Source organism: Rhagoletis pomonella, unplaced genomic scaffold, assembly GCF_013731165.1.
Source record: "Rhagoletis pomonella isolate Grant_MI unplaced genomic scaffold, Rhpom_1.0 Rhpom_scaffold_00008, whole genome shotgun sequence".
In the NCBI taxonomy this organism is placed as follows: domain Eukaryota; kingdom Metazoa; phylum Arthropoda; class Insecta; order Diptera; family Tephritidae; genus Rhagoletis; species Rhagoletis pomonella.
Genome location: NW_023458562.1, coordinates 7,976,735 through 8,002,182, shown reverse-complemented (window position 1 = coordinate 8,002,182; position 25,448 = coordinate 7,976,735). Strand labels below are relative to the sequence as shown.

The 25,448-nt window shown below is 35.2% G+C and overlaps 2 protein-coding genes across 7 annotated transcripts in view; both read right to left on the bottom strand.

The window, feature by feature from the left end:
• LOC118744137 (angiotensin-converting enzyme) overlaps window positions 1-25,448 on the bottom strand; it is a 391,082-nt gene that overhangs the window by 125,903 nt on the left and 239,731 nt on the right. The window lies entirely within an intron of this gene.
• LOC118744138 (phenoloxidase 2-like) overlaps window positions 1-25,448 on the bottom strand; it is a 158,159-nt gene that overhangs the window by 85,319 nt on the left and 47,392 nt on the right. The window lies entirely within an intron of this gene.

Here is a 25,448-nt window from a genome sequence, read left to right as displayed (position 1 = left end):
GTCGTATTTTGCCAACAAAAAAACAAACTCCAAAAAATTACCTTTGTTTAAAGAAGAATCGGACTCATCATGGCCTCGAAATGAAAGCTCCTGCTGAGCTAAGTGGCACACAATATCAACTAAACGTTGGAAAATACTTCGGTTGTGGTCGACCTTTGAATTATGCTTAATAATTTCTTCTGAAAATTGTCGCAATAAAGATGTTTCTATACGCTGTTTTCCAAAATTATGAATATAAATGGTAGAATTTAAGAGCTTTTGAGTGTTCTGATGTCTTTTATAGCATTAGATAAATTGTTCAAGTCGTCATAGCCAGTCGAATTCCAAATATTTTTATCATTAGAGAAAAAAATACAATACCAACAAAAGAATTTATTTAAGTGAGAGCAACCAGCTATCCATCGAGTCTTGTAGACTGAGCGATTGAAAAATCGTTTATGCGTTTTAGAAGTTTGTGTTATGCATAAGTTATGGGTAGGCCTTTTAGACTCTAATATTTCTTTCTTTTGAACAAAACTTAAATATTGTAACTTTTTCTTTGAAACTAACACTTCAATATATTTTAATTCTTCGCAGCAAACAATATCGTTATTTTCTGAAGTCATAGTTTTGTCGTAAGTATGCAAAAAATATCTTTAATACAAATACATAAATGCTTCATTTACGAGCGATCGACCATTTCTCAATATTGCAGCGTCGAAAGACACATTGCCAAAATTTCCAATATTCCCAGCGCTACTGCTGCAACTAGTGCTCCGAAAGTCGTCAACCGGTTTCAGAACGCTTATTCCTGAATCTGAATTTTTGTGTGTATTCCGCTTTCAAATAATTTTCGTATAAAATTGCGATTTGCTTTTTCTAAATAATAAAGTTAATAAGAAGGTGAACTACATAAATAAGTTTTGTTTGGTTATGTACTTACAAAGTTCGAGTGAAAAAGTGATTAAATTATTACTCCAATTCATTTATTTAATTATATTCTTGTTTTTTATTTAATATTTGGCTTTATTTATAATATACATACATATCTGTATAGTACAATAACAATAAGACTTTCTTTTTATTAAATATTTGCAAATGTATCGCGCACACTTTTCAGGAAAAAATATAGCTCAGAAGATTTGCAAAACAAGTGGAAAATGAAACGCTTTTTCAACTGCCAGTGCACAATAAACAGCTGTTATTAGGGGTGGGTAACATTGCGTTGCGCAGATAGCCAGTGCTGCGCTACCTGCGTTAACTGGTGTTGTTCCGATACAAGTAACTGCGAGTAAATACTCGATACCTTCTTCAAGTACTGAGTACTTTTTGGACTTGAAACGCGGTTAAAGTATTTACTTGCTTCATGTTGATACCTTAAGTGGTAACGCTGAGCAGATGGAGAATGGGACTTCGACAGGCGTTAAAAAGTGAAGTTGTCAAAGAAATTAAAAAACTGTTAATGCTGCGTTTCCGTACTAGTCAAATTTTCAGGTATTGCCACACTCACGGCTGCTCTTTCGGTAGGTTTAGGCCGAAAGTCCTCGATCAAACTTGTGGCTACTTTTTTTAAGTTTCGGTCGGAAAATCCGCAAATTGTTTCTTTTTTCCTTCCCACTCGGCGTCAGAAAACGCAACGTTCCTATTGAACTTATCAAACTTGTAATAAATAAATACAAATACGTATAAACATGCACAGGTTCTTTGAATTTATATAATATTTCCGAAACTATTATATTAGTTCTACGGAATGTTATAATAAGCCAAATTCTGAATACTCCCAGGGAGTTTGTTCTAAGAGAATTTGTTTCTCCCGAGAAGGAAATCCTCCAATAATTAACTCCCAGAGAGTAGCATTTTGCCCGAAAATTTGTGAGGAGAAAATTCGAACTTCCCAAAAGCTGTTTGACACTCTTTTGACAGCTCAACTTCGCCATTTAATATAACAAATCCTCAGGGATTTTTTATTCATGATAGGAAGAAAGGGAAAAGAGAGAAAACTCCCAGGGAGTTTCTGTTCAGAATCGGCCTGAATGAGTTCAACACGAGTAAGTATAGAGAACTCCTCTCCGATACATTTGTAGCATCGATACTTTTCTTCGATATTTTTGAAGAGTACGGAAATCGAGGACATGGCTGTATTGGAACAACGCTAGCGTTAACGCATAGTATTATAACTCAATAACGCAGTAACTCAAAATCTAACTCTGCGAGAGTTGCCATCATACAAAACATATAATAATAAGTAGCGCAGTGCTATGATTTAATATCCTCTTAAATGTAAAATATGCTCTGAAGCTCCTCAGGATTAATATATTCTTCGAATTGTTTTGCGAACATTTGTAAAATATTCACGGCCAAATTATGAACGCATGTATATGTATAAGAAAACAACACTTTATCTTTTAAAGCAATATTTCTATTTTTCAATGTTATTATTTTGTTCTTATTTGCACACAATTTAACAAAAAAGAAATTTCTTTGTAAAAACGCCACGCCACGTAAACAAATTATAAAGATGGTGCCCTCCTTTGCTTGACAGTTTATACCAATTTTACTATAGTTATTTTCCCTTTTATCTCCTCTATTCGTTGCTATCCATCACCCGCAGGATGGAGCAATCTTGTATACTTTCATTTTTGGTAAATACCTACCAAAATTATTGACGCACGAGTCGTCAAAACAACATCGATACTCAATATATTGTGTTGGCGCAATTGTGCTAAATCAATTCGTTAACGCATGACAGCGCGTTTACGTCAATGTATCAACGCATGAAAAATTGCGGCATTACCCACCCCTAGCTGTCTAAATATCAAACACTTGTCAAAGCCAGCTTCTAATTCGCATGCAAAAGTGCAAAGGTCTCAATCAAACGTATATTCTACTACTTTTTCCAAATGAAACTCAGAAAACAAGCAATTGATTTTCCCGTAGCGAAAGCGAGATATCCAGCTATGATATTATGATATGAAAGCCTCATAAAAGCCCATGTGTAGAACTGTGACAGCATGCTATAATGCATTAACTAAATATTCTGACGTTCATTTTCTCAAAATATTCAGTGTGGAATACAGGATAACCCAAATGAAAAGTAAAAATGCATAATTTTAACTAAAAGAAGAGAAATGAAGGACTTTAACAGAAAAACAAAATTTCAAATACTTAAGTACTATTTAGGAACTATGAAATCGAATGAAAAGGGAAATATTTAGGCAAGCCGGGCTTTTCGGCTTATATGAAAGGCACGCCACTGGCCATACTTATATTTTTTATTCTTGGAAGATAAGCACCCTTTTCTTGGATGTAAATTTACAAGAAATTAGAAAGACGTACAAGCATAAGTCTACTTTGGTCGCCAAATACAGCTCCTAGCTACGCGAAAATTTCCAACAAACATTCTAGTTTGAGCTCAACTTGAGGCTAAGTTGAGAACTAAGGTATTTCTCAAATCTCCAACGTTGTTTCTCAACAGTACCTCAAGTGAAGGATGATAGCGTTCTCAACAAAAAGGACATTTTTCTTTGTATGAAAAAAGGACTGTTTCTCAAGTTGAGAAAATGCTAGTTCTCAACTAGAACTCCAATGTAATTCTCCAATTGGTCTCAAAAATATCATTGAAATACTGGAATTGAAATAATAAAATACTTTATAGCTTTTTGATTGAAACGACATATGTACATACATAGATGAATTTAAATATAGGCTGCGTTTCTTTATACATTCCAGATAATCCCATTTCACAGCCAGAATAAACAGAATGCGTTTGAAATATACTTTAACATATCATCAGGAACGTTCTAAAGAATAAGTAAACAAAAACGTTTATTCCAACCGTTGAGAATGAATAAAGAAATGCAGCCATTAATTTTTCATTTTATTACTCCTTTTGTAGGTATTATGTAGTTAATCAATATCGTATTACAATAATTCACTTCATAGTTACAGTCCGATAGTAATTTTGCCACTTGATTCACTTCACGTTTTATTTTCTTTCAAGATTATCTGAGGATACTTTGAAGATTATCTACTTTTTGTTGGTAATTTTCCTCTTTATATAGCTTTAGTTTTTCACTTGATAATTAAAAATTCGTTTCTCTATCACTTTCAACGTATCTGCGCGTCGGTTAGAGATGTGTTGGAGAATGATGTTGGATATCAACTTGAGAACTATGAATTTCTCCAAGGTTGGAGGAATATTTTTTTGGTGTTTATTGGGTTCTGTACATCAGTGCCGATCAAACACGAGCTCACAAAGGCAAACAAAATGTGTATCTGGGATTGGCATTGGTTGAACGTCAACTGTTTCATACTCAATCAATACTGCTGCTTTGTATGACTGAGCAGCGGCGTTGGCTTAGTAGTATCCAGGCATGGGCAGAGATGTAGCAGGTGCTTCGAGAGAGTAAAAATGCGTGTACGTATACAAAAATAGAGAGTAACGAGTTTAGCGAGAAATGCATTCAGTTTGCTTGCAACAGTCAAACGAGTAGTTTGACACCGCATATTTATGCGTGAAACAGTGGGCAAAAATTGATGTGTATGAATTTTTTTATAATGTTTCAGACTGGGTGGGATATTGATTTTTATACCCGAGCGCACTTGTGCACAAGGGTATTATAACTTTGTTCACATAACGGTTGTTTGTAACAGGCAAAACGAATCGAGATAGATATAGACAAATGTATACATAAATGATCAGAATGAAAAGAGAAATCGATTAAGCGGTGACTGTCTGTCCGTCCGTCCGTCCGTCCGTCTGTGCACACGATAACTCGAGTAAAAATTGAGATGTCTTAACGAAACTTGGTACGTGGACTTCTTTTAGGCGTAGAACGGATGGTGTTGAAAATGGGCGAAATCGAACAATAACCACGCCTACCTCCCATATAACGGTAATTTTCAGGAATACGAAAACTGGGATATTTTAGTAACTACTAAAGATAATTCACTCAAAATTGATATTTACAATGAGTTTTAGACGAAAAATAAGAATATTATAGATTTTTGGAAAATGGGCGTAGCCACGCCCACTTATGGTTACATGCGAATAGCTTGGTAACCGCTGCACCAATTTCTTCCAAACTTGGCACAGTTGTTGGTCCTGGTACAAAATACCAAATGGCCGAAAACTTTTAAAATCGGACAATAACCACGCCCACATCCCATATAACGGTAATTTAGAAAAATACGAAATCCTCGATAAATCAGTAAATATTAAAGCTAATTTTTTCAAAATTGATGGGTGCAACAATTCTTAACAAAGAAATATGTTTGTGATAAAAGTTTGGAAAATGGGCGTGGCACCGCCCACTTATGATCACATATATGTGTCTCGGTAACCGTTCTACCAATTTGTACCAAACTCGGTACGGTTATTGTGCTTGCCACACAAAAGCAAACCGTTGAAAATTGTTGAAATCGGACTAAAATTACGGCCGTTTCGAAATTTAAGGATGCTAATTTACTTAAAATTTATACACCCCGGCTTATCAGTAGCGGCAGCTTTGGGAAAGGTGGAAAACATATATTTAATACTTGCGCCGGGTATTTAATGTTCGGCTCTGCCCGAACTTAGACTTTCTTACTTTTTTTTTTTATTTTAAACAGGGCTGAGAAGCCACAATGCTTGATTTGCTCAAAAGCACTAAATTTTATTAAAGTGCAGAGTTTAAAACGGCATTTTTTAGTCTTCCACTCGAGTGTAAATGATTTGAGCCCGGAAGACCGAATGATAAAATTTTTCGAATCCAAACTTGCTTATATGGAAAGTATACAAGAAAATGTACCGGATGACGATTTTAATGAAGCTCGCTTAAAAGCGTCAATCGTAATAAGCGGTGCTTTGGCTAAAAAAGGGAGGCCATTAGAGGATGTTTTTTTTTTTAAAGAGCTAGCGGTGGCGGTGCTTGGTTGTTTCGGACAGAAAGGTGTAGAGCTGGCGAAAATTGGAAACGATATACCTTTGTCCCGCCGAACAATTACTCGTCGCATCGAAGATATTTCAAAATTTATATATCTTAACCTTAAAAGAAATATAATTAAATCTAAATTTTATGCCATTGCATTAGACGAAAGTATAGATGTTTGTGATGTAAGTCAGCTTATTGTTTGCATTAGAATTGTAGATGACGAATTTAATATACAGGAGGATATGCTGTGCTTGCGGGGACTGCACAACAACGCTACTGGAAAAAATATATATCAAATTGTCGAACACCAGTTGTTCTCATTTGCTGAGAAAAATAAACTGTCATCAATTTGCACAGACGGTGCTCCAGTCATGACTGGAAAAAGGGAAGGTTTCGTTGGTCAGCTCATACGCAATGGCGTTAATGTGCCAGTTTTTCATTGTATGCTGCATCAACAGCAATTATTAGCAAAAAGTTCCAAAATAAGACAAACAATGCAAGTTGCAGTTAAAATTATCAAACAAATTCGTGGAGGACATAACGCATTAAGTCATCGAAAATTTCGTTCGTTTTTGGAAGAAATAGATGCCGACTTTGGTGATATTTTATTGTATACAGAGGTTAGATGGCTCAGTAAGGCAAAATGCCTTGAAAGACTTTTTAATTTAAGAGAAGAAATCATCATTTTTTTTTTGCAGAAGATCCTTCGACGGAAACAAAGGAAATTGTTATGAATTTAAGGAATCCAGATTTTTTGTTAGACCTCGCTTTGGTTTGTGACATTTCACCCTTTTTTCCCAATTAAAGCTTAGCATGCAAGGAAAATATAAATTCATTTTTGATTTCATTGCATCAATGAAAACTTTCAAAAAACGCCTACATATCATAATAAATGAAATCCGTGAGGAGGTTTGGATCATTTCAAATACACTAAAGCTTTCCCAATATTCCGAAGCCTTCTCTGACCTAGAACAAAATTTAGACGTTAGATTTGAGGACTTTAGTTGTATTCAACCTTTAAATGACCTCTACAATAATCCTCTAATTTGCAAAATTGAAGACCAAGAAACACGCTTTCAAGAAGAATTAAGAAGGCTCCAAACTGATTTAGACCTTCCTTTAGAGCGCGGGATTCAGTTTTGGAAGAATGTAGATGAAAAAAATACCCGCTGTTGAAAAATGAAATTTATAGACTGTTTTCTATGTTTGGAACAACATATGTTTGCGAATCAGCATTTTCATCGATGGTATTCATCAAGAATTCACATCGTAGCAGACTTACTGATGAGCATTTAGAAGATCTACTTAGGATAAAAACTACAGATTTGGAATTAAATTACGACGAAATCGTTAAATACGTTACATTGTAAACAATTAGTTTTAAATTGAATTATATAATTTATTTTAATTTTTTTTTTCCTGAATTTATATCTTGAATTTATTTATTTTTTCATTTCGATTTATACACAACTTTTATTAATTCATTTAACGTTTTAAATAATATAAATTTAACATTTGATACAGCTGATAACCCTCTTCAAAACCTCAAAACCCTAAATTTACCAAATTCCAAATTTACCAAAAGTTACCAAAACTCCAATTTGTCCCACCGCACAGTGGGGCAAAAAGGTTGTCGTGGACAAATTAATTTTGAGAGCCCAAATATGAACCGATTTCAAGTTTCTTTTTTATAAACGAAAGATAATTAAATTCTGCGTCGAACTGTTCGAGGCGATTCTTTTAAGAAGCTCTAGTTTTTTATTTATTTATGTTGAAAGATGAAAGAAAAAAAAATTTACGTTTGAATGCTTCCACTTTTATGGAAAACTTTCAAGCTTTCAAAATATATATTAGTACAGATAACAAATTAAATACATTACTTAATTAGCGGCATCCTATGTACAAATGTTTATAATTAATTTTTTAAATAACTGCAGGCATTTGACATTAATTTCAAGTATTTTCCATAAAAGTGGAAGCATTCAAACGTAAGTTTTTTTTTTCATCTTTTAACATAAATAAATAAAAAACTAGAGCTTCTTAAAAAAATCGCCTCGAACAGTTCGACGCAGAATTTAACTATCTTTCGTTTATAAAAAAGAAACTTGAAATCGGTTCGTATTTGGGCTCTCAAAATTAATTTGTCCACGACAACCTTTTTTGCCCTACTGTGCACCGTCCTATCCCTGCAGGGAAACCGCGGACTAGTGAATCAAATTTCTAGTTCCGTACTAGGTCTTTATCGCCAAAAAGGAACTAGTCCGATAGGAACTAGATCCCCACCAGTCCAAAATCGGCGAAAAGTGGTACTTTTAAGAAACTAATTTTTCAGTTTTTTTCACTATAAATCTATATCTAAAGTGACGAATTTAGAATTGGTTCGGAACTATAGGAAAAGGGATGCAGAACGAACTAGATCCTATTTGTCGAATTTAGAACTGTGTCGGAACTATCGAAGAAGGGATGCAGCGGGGGGGCTTTTTTACTTTACATAGAATACGCTTCTATTCTGTGCTTCGCAGATGCTATTTCATAGTTTGGTAATACAAAACAAAGCTTTGTGTTAACATATTAACATCTTGGGGCCGTCTGGAATCTAACCAATAACTGCGAGCACCTCTGCAAAGTCAGCTACAGCAAGGTATGTAAACGTACATTTCTTACAATCATTCAAACAAATTTAATTTCAAATTGAAAAAAACGTTTCTTTGAAAATAATGTAAAATCGCACACGACAGAACTGGAAGGTTGAAAAATCATGATACTTTTTTCTTTCGTCTGTCGATTTTAGAACTGGTTCGGAACTATAGAATTTAGGACTAGTTCGGAACTATCGAAAAAGGGATGCAGCGGGGGGCAATTGACACTTCCTAGGACATCGCCATGTTAAATTCGCCAGTTGCTTGCATGCAAAAGAGGTTTATCGCGAACCAGTACTGGGTCTAAATGTACTAGAAGCGCCCCAGTTCAGAACTAGAGATTTTCACCACAGGGTACCTAAACGAAATTAGAGGAAGACTAAACACCAGCGCATAGCGTGCTGTCTTGGAAATACAGCCACCACAAGTGAACGATGCTTATAACAGCTAATACTGATATTGACTTCGGCAAACCTGTACTCCAAATGATCGTGCACGAAACTAGCAAAAGCGGCAGTTGAACGGTTCCGAACAGCGTTGCCGTTTTGGTCCGATTGGACCAAAATTGGTAGCTTCATTCTCCGTTGGTAGCTTGGTTGGTTTCATGAAGCTTTTGGTAGGTAAAAGTATTTGGAAAATACAACCAAATTGAACATTAAAATTTGTTCGCTTATTTTGCGTTTACGCGTTCAAAACACTGCTTTCTCTTTGCTTACACTTATAAGATTTCCTTATTTTTTCTATATTTTATTAAGCAGACAATTTTCTGCAAACAAAAATTCACTTCCCAAAGCTATGACTGATTAGCTGTTCAAATTAATTAGAAATGCATTGGTAAAAAAGGGTGAGTGGATGCAAATTAAATCAAATTTGGTTTTTTTTTTAAATGCATAAAATGTCTGCTTTTGTTTTTTCACACACAAAAAAAGTGGTTTGATATGAATTGAATCAATCTCAAAGGTATTGACATATTTTACAAAAGTTTTTTATACAATACGTTAATTCTTTTATTTAAAGGCCCGAATTTCTTTTGTTTAATCTTAAAGATTGGTGGGAATGGTTAACCAATTCTGTAAACAATATTATGTGTAGTTTTAATTTTCACTTCTAATTTGTGTAGCTAAAAGCCCCGAAAACTTGAGAAATCTCGTTTTAATGATGAACAAATTTTGGTAGTGTGCAAACTGATTTGGTAGGCGTTTTGGTACCTAAAAATATTTTCAAGTGGCAACACTGGTTCCGAAAGCATGAGAGCTCATCATTTGTTGCAGAAGTCGTTTGAATTGTTGCTGAAAATCATCTGACTTGTTGCTGAAAGCCATTTGACTTGTAGCTGAAAGCCATTGGCTTGTTGCTGAAATCACGACGAATGTGGTAAAGGGTAATTTATCGTCTCGTATGCATGTATGTATGTATTTATAGTGCGTCTACCATTCAATTGCTTTGCTCACCACTTGCTAGTTGTGAGGAATGTGCATACGTACGTGTATGTATACATATCAATGCTTCATTTCAAACAAGCAAGTGTCGTTGAATTGTTTTTGAACTACTGCATCCTCACTTCGGCAACACGTCAAATGCGCCTTCAGCAACAAACCAAAGGCGGCGGTTAAACTTCTGCAACAAATCAAGTTAGCTAACTGCGGCATCGTGCCTTCGCCAGTCTTTCACATAAGCTTTCATTCTTTCGGCAACCGTCCAAACAGTGTTGCCAACTTTCGATTTTCAAAAAGCACCAAAAACTTGGAAAAAAAGCGTTTTACCACACTAAAAGCACCAAATGGTTTTGAATCAAATGATGCTTTTTTCATAACATAAATTAACAATATTTAATATTAATTTAATTTAACATAAATCAATAAACAAAACTTTTTCGCTCATAACGATTGAAAAGCCACATACTATAATGACTCATGCTTACGACGTAATACCGAAGTACTGCACATTAAAACTGATATATCTCAAGAAAGCAAAATCGAATCCCAACAAATGAAAATCATGCCCTAAGTAGAAATGAGCAACAAAAAATTTTGTTTTCATTATATAACCTCAAATATCGCCAAAAACCGTAATTTTAGCACTTTGGGGTTAGCATATCTCAAAATTCTAGTGCTAGCAATTGTGCGGCCAGATTTGGATTCAGCACCAAGAAAAGATGAGTTTTACTCAGGTGGTAAAAAAATAAAAATTTTTACAAATAATTAGAAAAGAAAAAAAGAAATACTTAACTTACTCGCATATCTACTAGCATTTTCAACGCGAATAGAATTGAACAAGGTGAATTTGCAAGTTCCGCTTTTTATCAATCTTGGTTGTATTTAAGTGCAATTTAAATTTGTAGATTTTTGTAAATTCAGTGCTGCTTCAACGGGAATAGAATTGAACAAGGTGAATTTGCAAGTTCAGCTTTTTATCAATCATGGTTGTATTTAAGTGCATTTAAATTTGTAGATTTTTGTAAATTCAGTGCTGCCACAGCTTTAAATATTTATAAATTATTTCAGGTTTTAACTATATCGGAGTAATTTTAGTTCTGAAAAAAAGCACTAAAAAAGGCACTAGGCACAAAAAATTTTTTTTGGCGTTTTAATTTTCAAAAAACACTAAATCTAGTGCTTAAAGCACCAAGTTGGCAACTATGCGTCCAAATGCAGTATCGTACTTTTGGCAGTCGATCAAATACGGCGGTTGCTGGTTTCGTGCACGATCATTCGGAGTACAGGTTTGCCGAAGTCAATATCAGTATGAGCTGTTATAAGCATCGTTTACTTGTGGTGGCTGTATTTGCAAGACAGCACGCTTTGCGCTGGTGTTCGTTTATCCCCCGTTTTTAACGTGAGTAGGCTTAAAGTCACAAAAACAGCACCCTTTGCCAATGTCCGATGTGTATGAGCGACGTGACTGCGCTATACCACATACATACATACTAGGGCATTCAATCCCGAAGTATTTTAACAATCCCGGGATTTCGGGATGTAAAAATTCTAATCCCGGGATCCCGAGATTTTTCGGGATTTCGGCTTCATAATAACTTTTTGCATTTTACAGTAGGTTCGCCTTTTTCAAACCACACAGATTCATTGTCAACACATTTGGTCTTAGGGGAGCATAATGCTCCTTAGTAAAAGAGTATGTAATGTGATGTTTAAATAATTTTCATTCTAAAATATCTATATTACTTGTCAAAAACATTTACTCATATTTACAGAAATCCTTTTCCAAAAAAGGCCAACAAAGTAAAATGAGGAACAAGTCTGCCACACTGTAAAAGCTTGTGTTTTGAATTGCTAGCAGATTTTTCGTTATTACACAGCTCTTGCACAAAATATTTGAACAAGTACAGTTATTCAGGCAGTTCCTGAAATTCACTTCCAAGTGCAAATGACTCAAGTTCACTTTGAATCCAAATTTTAGTGTTCTGTATTTCTCGTGTTTCAAGTCACATAAATTCTTTTTTTCGTTTTCAACATCTCTTTCATTCTGTAAATGAATCAGTAAAACTCTCGGGATCCCGGACCTGTAATCCCGGGATTTCGGGACATGGAAAAGTGTAACGTATTTGATCTAATCCTGCATGCATGTAAAGAGTACTCTCTAAGGGCCAAGGGGTGCTCCAAAATTAACAACAATTCATAAAAAAAATGTGGTCCAATTAACATTGCGATGTCCTAGGGCAGGACCATATACTCCAGCTTGCATTACATCAGAGTACCACAAAATTACTCCAACATATTAACACTGGCATTGTTAATATTCTTTTTCGTTTGTACACGTTTTTGTTCTTCACTTCACAGATGCTTTTTCGCATTAATAAAAACCGAAAACGAAAATAAAAAATTGCATGTTGGCTCTGATGACATTCGAACCCGAACCTGCTGGGAGCTCACAAATAACAGCGATCATCTCTACACGTTCAGCTACAGCCAGACATGCAAATGCGCTTTCAAATACTGAACTTCAATCACATTTCGTTAAAACGCGATCAATGATCGGATAACAATAAGCTGGTGCAGAGACACGAGCTGGTCCGCTACAGCATTACTAAGGAACACTTTCTTAAGTACTCTACTATACCACAAATAGGCTTCCGTTTCAATTAGATCGTGCCTTATCCATTTCACTGACGCCATATCGAATTTGCGTTTCTTCGCCGGTGGCAATAACGCAAGTGGAATATCGTCTTCACTGTCAGAATCAGAAGAATTACGCTAGGCGCACATTGCATCCGATAGGCCGACCGATTTCGGCCAAACAATTCGACCGTCCGAACTGATGCGCACACTTAACCAGATTATTTGCCGACCGTATTTGTACACACAAATCCTAGTTTTCATTACAATTTTGTAAGTAGTGAACTATTTTGATACATTTTAATTGGCATACTCTAAACATGTGATTTTATATGTAATTGTTTTGTTTTTGCATCCAATAACTTAATTTTTCGCAGTCCATTTGGTACTTTTCATCTGACATCGGACGAGAAAAACAAACATGTTTGAATTTCTCGTCACTGACGGACGTCAACGGCCGATGTCGGTTCGGTTATCGGTTTATGTGTGAGAGCGCTCTTATAATCACAAATCTTTTTTCATATCGCCCGCATATAGCCGATATCGGCCGAGCACAATTCCGCCGATGCCGGCTGCAGTGTGCGCGTAGCGTAAGCATTTCGAAATAGCTCAGCCTCACCATTTAATAATAAGGGAGGTAAATTGTCAAAATTTACTTCTTCATCGTCTCCACTATCTTCATATGTTACACAGTTATTAGCGTCATCAGCGTGCACAATCGCAATGTCGTAATTTTTCCTCGTTTTTTCGTCACTTTCTTCTAAGGCAGATATTATCTCATTTAATGTTAAATTGCTGCAAAAAAAATTTTGTTAACATATTTTTCACTATGTAAATGCCGAACGTACTACATGTAGTACGACAGTAAATACGCCAATTAAAATCACATATAATTTGCTTTTTCTCATGTACTTTAGATGCAGACACGTTTTTACAACTATTTTTTAATTCAAAAAACACAAAAATGCAACAACAATAAAAATGCTTATACAATTTTTCCTTACCGACCACCTGACATCTTCACACTTTTGCTAACTTCACACAACTGATATATTTGATAGAAAAAAAAGAGCAAGGGGATTGCATCAGCTGAAGCTTATCCATGCAAATTTTGTTGACCGTTATGTTCTGTATCACAACAAAAAATCGCTTAGCAAATTCAAGGAACAGTTATAGCAAAACTCTGAAAATAACATGTGTGCTACATGTAGTACGGTCCATGATAAAAAAAGAAGGTAGTTTCAATAAACAACTTTTGACGGATAATACAATTTTTTGAAGTTTCATAAATTGCGATTATTATCAACGGCCTTGCCACTTTGATAATATTAAGGCAATAAATCGGAGAATTTTCTTTCGCATATTTATACCAATGTAATCATATTTCAAATCAAAAACCATTATCAGTGCTTGGTAATTTTTTACTTACGTAGCACGCACTATTTTTATTAAAACTATATAAAATATAAACTATTAAATAAGACTTCATCGTAATTGTTCTTTTTTATAATAAAAACCACGCGCGCATTAATTTGTTATTTTTTCGTTTTCTTATTTTGAATGCAATATTGCGATTTAAAAATCGAATTCTAAAGAATATTCTTCCGAGATAAAAAAAAATTTGGCTTTGTGATTAGCGTATCGCCATTAACTTTGACAAATTTTTAATTTAAAATGCAAACCCGCGTATCAAGATAATGCAAAATCGCGTATGTGAGATAGCATAAATTATTTTCTAGAGAGTAAAAATACTCATATTTAAAAATGGTTATCTTTTTTACAAAGAAATCGCATTTTAGGACGAATGGATAAGGCTTGATCCAAGAGTTTGTGTGAGCAAATCCAATTTTTGGCAAGAAATGTCAGTTACGCGGTTTTTAAAGACGACGATATGCGGTTTTGTACTTCAAACGAAAATATGTATGTATACACTTTCTTCATGCGTTCTGAAACCTAGTCGCCAACCCCATTTTCGAAATTATGTAGCCGGCATAATTTTCAAGTCCAAAAAATAAAATCTTCTGCTTAAAAAAAAATACTTCTTTTAGTGATCAGGTAGCATGAACTTGATGAAATGTCATAATTTTATTAAAAGTCAAATGGTTAACAACAACAACGAATGTCATTAAATGAAACTACCTTTTTTTTGTATCATGGTACGGTCGGCATATCTGGGTTAAACATTTGCATATCACTTTGAATCTCATTTATTATATTTTTCATAGTTTTTATTGGGAGCCAGGCTTTTTGTTGGGGCACGCTTATGTTGATAAAATTTTCAGGCGAAAATAGAATTAAACAATAAAGGTTAACGTGGTCGTTTACAAACAGTTACGCCTTTTTTCATTGTTTCTTTGCTTAAACTTTTTTTTCATGTTTATTATCGAATAACCTGAGCGGGGACAAATATTTTTATATGAAGTAGATAAAATAAATATATCAAAAAAATACCGTTCGCAAAAGAAAACAAAACGGCTTACAACACATGATACAAAAAAAAGGTAGTTTCACTCATGATACAAAAAAGAAGGTAGTTCCATTGTCACTTTTTCGTCGCCATATTAACAACCTGACAATTAAGTAGATTGTGACATTTCGTGCTACCGTATGCAATATCTAAAATACTCCAAATTTTGTTATTAATTTTTTATTTATATACAAACATTTTGTTCTTAGAATCGAAATTTGAACTAGCAAAAGGTATTTTGTTGGGTACGACTCGGTTATTTGTACAATAATTTTGGGTTGTTGTGTCACAAGACTTAACCCAAAGCAAAAAATTTTAAAACACACGTGTTGTCAAACAATTAAACATTAGTTTAAAATAAAAATTTCAAGTTTTCAGATAAAAATTTATGAATAAATTCGATTTGAATTATGGACCTTCTTGAAAAAAATACTGTGGTCAGCGTAGCCGGAGTTGGACTGATAAGAGTTATTTTTTCTAAGCGCTGCCGAAATTTTACCCAATTTGTCAATGGGTCCGTCCCTCCCGTCCCAAAACTATTGCCCAAATAACCGAACTTTTCCCCTTTTGTATTTGAAGAGCATGCTCAACAAGTTGATAATTGTGTTTCTAGTCTTCATACTAACAATAAATCACAAATTTTGTTTCACACCAACTCCAATATTGAGTAAAATATATTTTAATTTTACCCAAAGAAACAACGATATTGTCGAAATATACTAGAATTGGATAATACTCACTTCTCTGAAAGTCATGACGCCTACGGGTCCCAAAGTAAATTCAGTTTTCACGTTACTTGAAAGACATGGACAAAGACAATATCGAAATTATATCAGAAACAATCGTATCCGATATAGAAAACTGTAGTAGTCCTGGCTAGCTACATTGTGTAATAATCAGATGACATAATGACACTAAACAATTTTAAAATATGTTCACTAACTACTACTTTTATTAATGTAAAAATAAAGATTTTGGCAAGAAGTTATCGAATTTAATGTAAAATTTAAACAATTTTAAGATAAGATATTAATTATTTTTAAAAGGTAAATGTTAATACAGCTATTTTATTTATACTCCCAAATTTATGATAAAAAATCCCCTCTGCCAAAAAACTTAAATTGGGTAACGCCGCTTCGATTTTTTTACAATTGAGCAATTGTCAAAAATCTCCTTTTTAATCAAAAAGTTGTTTATTGAAACTACATTCTTTTTTGTATCATGGTTTCACTTTGAATTTTTTTGACATAAACTGTGCTTATGACGTTTATACTTTTCGTAAATTGCTCAAGTAGCACTGCCATCTCAACAAATTATTGTTTTAGAAATTTAAATATTTTTTTAAGGATTTTTTTTTTGCATTATAAATAATATCACGCTAGGTAAATTTACTTTGTTAGCAGAGCTGCTAATAAGTGTGTATTGATTTAAAATACCTTAAAGTATCTTACCGCAACAAAAAATTGGTATTATCTGCAGTGTTACCTGAAATATTATTATATCTGACCCTTTAAGAAACTTATATATTAGGATGTTGCTTTAATTTGAATCCTCTTTAGTGGAAATGTGAACCATGGAGTGGTTAAAAGGAGCTTACCGTCAATGAAATCACCATGGAAGCATAAAGAGGGAGAGGGAGGTAAAAAAATTTCTAATTCTTAGAGCTCCTTGTTATAGTTTATAGACAGATAAACTCACTTGCTCTACTGCTGCTAGTGCCGCGTTCCGCTTTGATTGGGAACATCCGTTCCGCGTGTGTGAGGCTGCATAAATTATTTTCAAGAGATTAAGAACACTCATATTTCAAAATGGTTCTCTTTTTACAAAGCAATCGCATTTCTTGCTAGTATATTTCAGGACGAATGGATAAGGATTGAGCCAAGAGCTTATGTGAGCAAATCCAATTTTCGGCAGCTAATGTCAGTTATAGGGCTTTCGCACGAGGCGATTTTTCAGTCAACTTTTGCGTTCAACTCACGCAGGGTTGCAAGAAAAAAAATTGAATGGCTAAAAATATCAAAATAAAAACAATATCGAAATATTCGCCATAAAAAGGCGTTTGCATTGTTCAACTTTGCATTCTACTTTTGGTTGAACGGCCTTTCAACTTATCGCTTTCAACAAAGTTGGTCGGCAGCCAACATATAGCCATTCAACTTTTTTCCCGTGCAACCCTGCGTGAGTTGAACGCAAAATCGCCTCGTGCGAACACCTTTTTACTAGGTTTTGCAAAATGACGATACGCGGTTTTGTACTGTAAACGAGGAAAAAGTCCCTCTATGTGCATTTATATTTAACTTGTATCGCCCAGTTGTCGAAATTCGACATCGGTTTTGATACACTTTTGAATTTTACCTGTCACCAATACTAACTCCTTTATGCTACCAGCATAATTTATAGCGAATTTACAGGAAAACATAAAATAGAATTATGAGCGTTAATACCGGATTGATTAATGCTAATTCTATCAAGTCTCCTCTAAATTTCTTCAGTAGTTTTTGAAATTATCCCGAAAAAGGAACCTCGATTTTCATTTATCACAAATATGCATATGTATTTGTATATATAGATAAGATGTTCATCACTGACTAATTTATCAAACATATACCAATTCAGACTGTAACTAAGTTTTTCGATTATATTTGTATTTTATATATTTATATAAAAACTAAATATATATATAAAAACTAAATTGCCCACATCTACATAAACTCTTTCTTTTTTCATCAGATTCGTTAACGGCTGAGAAAGTATCTTGAAGGTTTACAACAAAAGATAATACTTTCTTATCTAACGGCAGTTTCACACGGGTTTTTGTCAAGACTGGGCCAAAGCCCAATATTTTTTCATCACACGACAGGGCTGCCAAGTTACAACAATTTTTATGTTACTAATACGTGTTCTAAAAGTGAAACAAATCTGATCATAAATATAATTCTTAGGATAGCTCTCAATCCCTGCGCCACCTAACGGAAGGCAAACACACTGATCCTTCTAAAACCTTCTGCAAAAAACAACAATCATTCAATGCGATTTTAAAATCTGGGAGAAAATCGTTCCCAATTGAATGATTCTTACGATTTTATATATGTATAAATGTAGGTGTATAAAATTCCATTACCTTATAAGCGGTTCCAGAGATAACCGATATGAGAATTTCAGTTTGTATGGGCGGTACCACGCCCCCTTTTCCAAAATCTACCACTCTTCGCCGAAAGTACGGTATTGACAACATATGTTGCTGTGCCAAATTTCGGGGCGTTAGCATAAGCGGTTCCAGATATAACCGGTATGAGAATTTCAGTTTGTATGAGCGGTGCCACACCCCCTTTCCCGTTATCTACCACTTTTCGCCATGAGTACGTGATTGATATCATAAATAGCTGTGTCGAATTTCAGGACGTTAGCATAAGCGGTTCCAGAGATAAGCGATACGAGAATTTCACTTTGTATGGGCGGTGCCACGCCCCCTTTTCCAAAATCTATAACTTTTCGCCGTAAGTACGGTATTGACAACATATGTTGCTGTGTCAAATTTCAGGACGTTAGCATAGGCGGTTACAGAGACGACCGATAAGAGAATTTCAGTTTGTATAGGAGGTGCCACGCCCACTTTCCCAGTACCTACCATTTTTCACTGTAAGTAGGGTATTTACATTCTATACATCTGCGCTAAGTTTCAGCATAATTCGTTTTAAAGATATAGTGGCTTTCACTTTTTAGCCTATATGTCAGATGCCATCGGAGTATGTTTTATTGAAATCGAGCAAACGGTGCCTTCACATAAGGGATTGCAAAATTTTCTTGTGGCGTATTTATATATAGATTTTAGAAATAAATCAATAAAAACTCGCTGCACAATGATGCTCAAAATATATTTTTAAATAATTTTTTTAAATATTTTTTTTTTTTAAGTAAAAAACCACTTTTTTAATTTCTTCAAAGAATATGGTAGCTTCAATTTAAAGGAAAATGTGATAAGCACAGTTTACGTCAAATGGGAGCAATGGCGGGTAAGAAGAAGAAGTGAAACTACCTTTAAATATTTGTATCATCCCTGTGGGGAAAATCTCTAGTTCTGAACTGGTGCGCTTCTAGTACATTTAGACCCAGTACTGGTTCGCGATAAATCTCTTTTGCATGCAAGCAACTGGCGAATTTAACATGGCGATGTCCTAGGAAGTGTCAATTGCCCCCCGCTGCATCCCTTTTTCGATAGTTCTGAACTAGTCCCAAATTCTATAGTTCCGAACCAGTTCTAAAATCGACAGACGAAAGAAAAAAGTATCATGATTTTTCAATCTTTTTGGTTCTTCCGTGTGAGCGATTTTAAGTCATTTTGGAAGAAATGTGTTTTCAATTTGAAATTAAATTTGTTTGAATGATTGTAAGAAATGTACGTTTACATACCTTTAGCTGTAGCTGAGTTTGCAGAGGTGCTCGCTGTTATTTCTTAGATTCCAGACGGTCCCAAGATGTTGAAATGTTAACACAAATTTTAGTTTTGTATTACCAAGCTATGAAAAAGCATCTGCGAAGCACAGAATAGAAGCGTATATGAACGAAAAAGCCGCCGGACACATATCTATGTAGAGCAAACAAGCCCCCGCTGCATCCCTTATTCGATAATTCCGAACAAGTTCTAAATTCGACAAATAAGATCTAGTTCGTTCTGCATCCCTTATTCTATAGTTCCGAACCAGTTCTAAATTCGTCACTTTAGATATAGATTTCTAGTGAAAAAAACTGAAAAAATTAGTACCACTTTTCGCCGATTTTGTACTGGTGGGGATCTAGTTCCTATCGGACTAGTTCCATTTTGACGACAAAGACCTAGTACGGAACTAGAAATTTGATTCACTAGTCCGCGGCTTCCCTGCAGGGATGTTACAATAACAAGTAATTTTTAGCAAAAAAAACCGACTTCAACTCTCATATAAAAAAAAAATATATATATATATATCTCATGATCCGCTGATCGGATCTTAACCAGATTAGTATGGGACCACCTCTGAGACACTACCTTTCCGATGCAAAAAGAATTATCGAAATCGGTTGACGTGGTCCAAAGTTATGCGGTAACATACATAAAAAAAAATAAAAAATATTCCGACGAACTGATAACCTCCTCCTTTTTTGGAAGTCGGTTAATAAAAAACAGCTTTGTTATTGGCTTATTATCAATTTTGAAAGGTGTCGGTGGGCATTTGAAATTTTCTATGTAAATAACATGTAAAAAAAATTGTTTTCATTAAACATCATATATGTAATACTTCTATATTGGCAGTAACCTAACTTCTCAATGTGTAAGCATTCCGAAATCAAAGCGAGACTGTCTAGCATTGTATAGGCTTACAAGTATGGAAAGCGCCATTTTGTTTGTTTACATTTGAAAACAGCTGAGATCACCTGATTTTCAATTCTCTCATTCTCCGCACAGAGTTACATTCAAGTTTCAAAACTTTAAAATGTAAATTGAGAAATATTTAAAAAAAATGTGTTTTTATTCATTTGAATTCAACAAAAAAGAAATTAAAAATGCATGCCAAGTCTTGCATTTCCAATAATAACGATAAATGTGTATGTTCCAGGCAATAATTTAAAATATTTGTGAAACTTATCGTTTTGCGCTAAAATACAACAATGTGTGTAAAATTCGTTGTCATTGCTTCTGTTTTCAATATCATATTCGTGCCTGCCGGTGGAAAAAATAGGTAAATTTGCATTTGTTTTCAAGAAAACATATCAGTTAAAATATATTTCTTTCCAGAGCGACATACGGACAAGTAAGATGATAAATTTGTATGATGAATATCGCGGAAAAACTTTTGCATCAAAATTTCTATTCTAATTTGCATTTGAATTATGGTATCAACAGGGAGGCTTTGGGGCGTATTTTTTGAAGACAATTTTCTTATAAATCTTGAGATTGTTGATTTATTTTAGAATTAAAAAAGGTAGTATATATTAAAAAATATATTTACACTAGCAGTATGTAAATTACTTTTATTACGAATTGAAACGATTTTAATGAATATTCATGGTTACCATTAATAGTAGTATGAGAGTTAGATCTAAATGCATATTTGACAAGAAAGATAGAATACAAGATTGCGCCGTCCTGGCGGCGATGACATATCTGTACAAAAAGTAATAAAAGTCGAATTGGATGTTGAAAGAAAATGTGAGAACAGCAAACTTTCTTAATAATAAATTTTTCGATAAGGAACGTGTTTTGATTGTGCTAATTTGTAATAGCCTTATTCATAAACAATAAAGTAGCTTAAAAAAGAATTATAAATTGAAAAATGTTTGTAAACGGCAATTTAAAAAGCTTTTTAAAATTTTTATTTTTTATTAATAAGGCAATAAAAATATATGATTTACAATAACTTTTAACAAAGGAAATACGAAATAAGGTGATTTTTGCGGAAGTGGGTATTAGTGAATTTCAGTGCATTTAAAGTTTCTGAGGTTTCGCTTACTTTTAGATCAGAATTGTCAAAATTGAAAAATTCAAAGTAGCAATACAATAATCATCGAAAAGAAGATTGCGCCCTGCTGTGATGATGAGTAAATTTACCACAATGAGGAAGAATATAACAATTAAGTGAAAAAATTTTATTTTTACAAATTTTGTGAGCAGTAACGCGTTTCAAGAACGATATTTCAGACAAATCGTTAATGAACAACAATTTTCCTTCCCGTCTGTTTGGTTTTGGCAAAAAGTAATTTCAACCATTAAATAATATTATTTGCAAGAACCATTCACTGAAACTATAACTAACTTTTTATTATTTATTAATTCCTTTTTGATATTCAGCAATAACAAGATGGACAAAAAATTATAAACCTAAAATTAGTAATATTTTTATGAATGTAGTTATAAAAGTTCACAGAGGAAACGCCGGAAAACAATGTATTGGCAACAACATAAAATGTATGGCAATTTAGATGTCAACAGAATAATAACTACGATAAAAAAGCATGAGAAAAGTGTGCGAAAAACGGTCAACAAATTTCTTATAAAATATTTTGATTTTTGCTGGGTGTAAATGAAAACTCAATGAGTATTAAGGAAAAGAAAAATTTAAAATAATAAACAGAAAAAAGATGGGTGCACCAAAACTTGAGTTAAATGTTTTTCCCAAATTCCTAAAAAGTAAACAAATAGATTTTTTTAATGTTACTTTACATCTATTTTCTTTTTTATGAATAAGGCCATAAGCATGTACCCTTTTTATAAATACATCTTATACTTATCTTACAACCACATTACTTTGTTTTTAATATTGAATGACCCAACACAACAACTCTTTTTGTTGCACGAAACCCTTGAACACGTGCCTGTCATCTATTTCTTCTGTTTCGACATTTCGGTATTTTGCATTTCTTTCATTTTGACGTCATTCGCATTGTCAGATTTTTGAAATTCGTTTTGGTTCGACATTCTGCTATTTCATAATTCTTTCATTGTCATGTCATCCATCTTCCATTTCTTACCTTCCATTGCCGTTCGCATCGTCGAAGGTGCCTGTCAAACACTGCCGCCATCACGCTTTTCAGTTTGCCAGGCACGTCCGCTGTTTGGCAGGCACGTCCGCTGTTAGAAAGAGAATAGACAAAAAGGGGCATAGGATTCCATACTTGTAAGTATATACGATGCTGTCTAGTACCATTTTTGTCAATGTATTGTGTACTTGAGTGCCGTTTTTGTATATGTGTTGTGTACATGTTTATTTATAAACGTATGTGTTCCTTTTCTTTCGTACGTGTTTATTGATATATCTGTACTGTAGTGTTTTCGGACGGTACTAGCTCTTACTGCCAATATAGGAGTATTACACATATGTTAAAAATGTAATAGTTGTTAATTTATTCGTTATTTTTGTGTTATAAATATAAAAAAAAATTTTTGCGTTTTCAATGTGGAGAATTTGCCCTCTTGGAATGTTAAAAAATTCTGGTCACCTTTCGTACATATATCCAAAATCCTGCATATAAGCCTCTGTGACGCAAATATGAAAATATTCGCTTAATTGAGCAAAAGGACCATACTGCTATGGATGTGCATTAGGCGGTTTTTTTTCCCCATGCTTCAGAAACTGGGGGTCTAGAACCAATAGAGACAGCGAATTTTATGGGGAAGTTTCATATCAGTTAATAATTTTTTTTTCAGTTAAAAAGAACAATAGTTTCTTACTGAAAAAATTTGCTACCAGCTAATTAAAATAAATATAAATTAAACTAAGCACTGTTCTTTTTGGAAATGACGGGTCCAAACCCGAAATATTATTTAATTCGGAAAGAGCTCTCCAAGGCGAATTTATACAAGGTGGTGTTGATGGTGAATTTAGATTTTCGCCGCGGTACTTCCTAATGTCAAAATGATGTGTTTGTTGTAAACAAGGCGAATTCACATTTCAACAAACACATCTTTAGTTGGGTATTCCCACATAGGGTTGCCAGATTTTTTATGCACGAAATCAGTTCATTTGACTTTTTCATGCTAAAAAATCAATACTTTTCAGGACAATTTTTTATAAAGCAAAATTATGAATGTAAGTAACGCCAGAGAGGGTGAGGGTCACCTTTATCCCCAAAGCAGGAAAAAGCTCTCATGTGTCTCCGAGGGACTTCAGGCCAATCAGTCTCTCCTCTTTCTTACTGAAGACTTTCGAGAGGCTCATTGACCTGTGTATAAGAAACAGGATTCCTCGAGAGCGATTGAGCCTCTCCCAGCATGCGTATCTAAAAGGCATACCCGTGGAATCTGCCTTGCACTCAATTGTTAAAGTCATAGAGGAGTCTCTTATGAACAAAGATTTTGTAGTTGGGGCCATCCTTGATATCGAGGGGGCTTTCAATAATGTGTTACCTGGGGCGATAGTAAGAGTGCTAACTAAGTTTGCAGTCGAGAGCCCCTTAGTTGGGCCTATCTCTCGCATGTTGTACGACAGAACTGTCATAGCGGAATGGGGAAATGCCTCTGACCAGCGTAAAGTGAGCAGAGGCACCCCGCAGGGAGACGTCCTTTCCCCCATTCTCTGGATAGTCGCAACAAACGACATCTTGGAGGAGTTGAAAAGGAGAGGATGCCGGGTTATTGCCTACGCGGATTATGTGGCCCTCATCGTCAGAGGAAAGTTCATGGACACTCTGTATGATCTCATGCAAGGTTACCTGAATTTGGTCACAAACTGGTCTTCTAGATGTGGACTTGCTATAAATCCTGAAAAGACGGAGCTCGTACTACTCACCAGGAGGTATAAAGTGCCACATGCCCAGCTTCCTTCAATAGGAGGTGTTTCCCTTGCTCTTTCTGACAGGGTCAAGTTCCAGGGGTGTGATCATGGACAGGAAGTTATCATGGGAGCCAAATATCGAGGAGCGAGTAAAAAAGGCATCAGTGGCTCTTTACTGCTGTAAAAATGCTATAGGGAAGAGATGGGGCCTCTCTCCAAAAGTGATATATTGGCTGTATGAAACCATAGTGAAGCCAATCATGTTATATGGGGCCATTGTCTGGTGGAATTCACTGGAAAAGTCTACTCTTGTTAGGAAGCTAGAGCGCTTTGGAATCAGCGGGGCGCTCCGGACCACTCCAACTCTAGCACTAAACGCTATGCTCAGCGTCGCACCTGTTGACATCGCGGGAAGAGTAACGGCGGTCCGCTCGGCCATTAGGCTCAAATACTCTGGGTTCTGTTGAACACAGCACACGGCCACGCGACAATTATCAAAAGTTTCGATTTCCTTCCGGAAGAATTGGACTGGCGTGTTCCGAGGCTCGCCCCAAACGGATCATTCTCCACGCACATTCCTCCAAGGAGCGAATGGGAGAATGGCAGTCTCTGGAATAGGGGACCAATAAACATATTCACGGACGGATCGAAGCTGGGCGGGAGAGTCGGTGGAGGGGTCTACTGTCGGGAACTCTCGATAGATCTTATGTTCAGACTGCCGGACCACTGCAGCGTCTTTCAAGCAGAGGTGGCCGCTATAAAAGAGGCAGCCGAATGGCCAGGCACCAACCCCCTGCCAACAAGGAGGGTGAATATCTACTCTGATAGCCAAGCGGCAATTAAAGCGTTGGGATCGCTTATGGTCTCTCAAGTGCCTCGGAATACTTCCAAATTAAGCTAATTTGGGTACCGGGACATAGTCACATCACTGGAAACTGCAGGGCTGATGAATTGGCTAGGCAGGGCACCCTCGAGGCAATTACCTCGGATAGGGAGGGCATAGGAGTTCCGTTGGCAACCTGTGGCCTGCTTCTGGACAGATGGGCTCACAGTCGGCTCAGCGAGCGCTGGGAAAAAACCCCGACATGCAAAGTTGCATCTCTTCAACACTCCTGAAAAGCTCTCCGGAGTGGGCA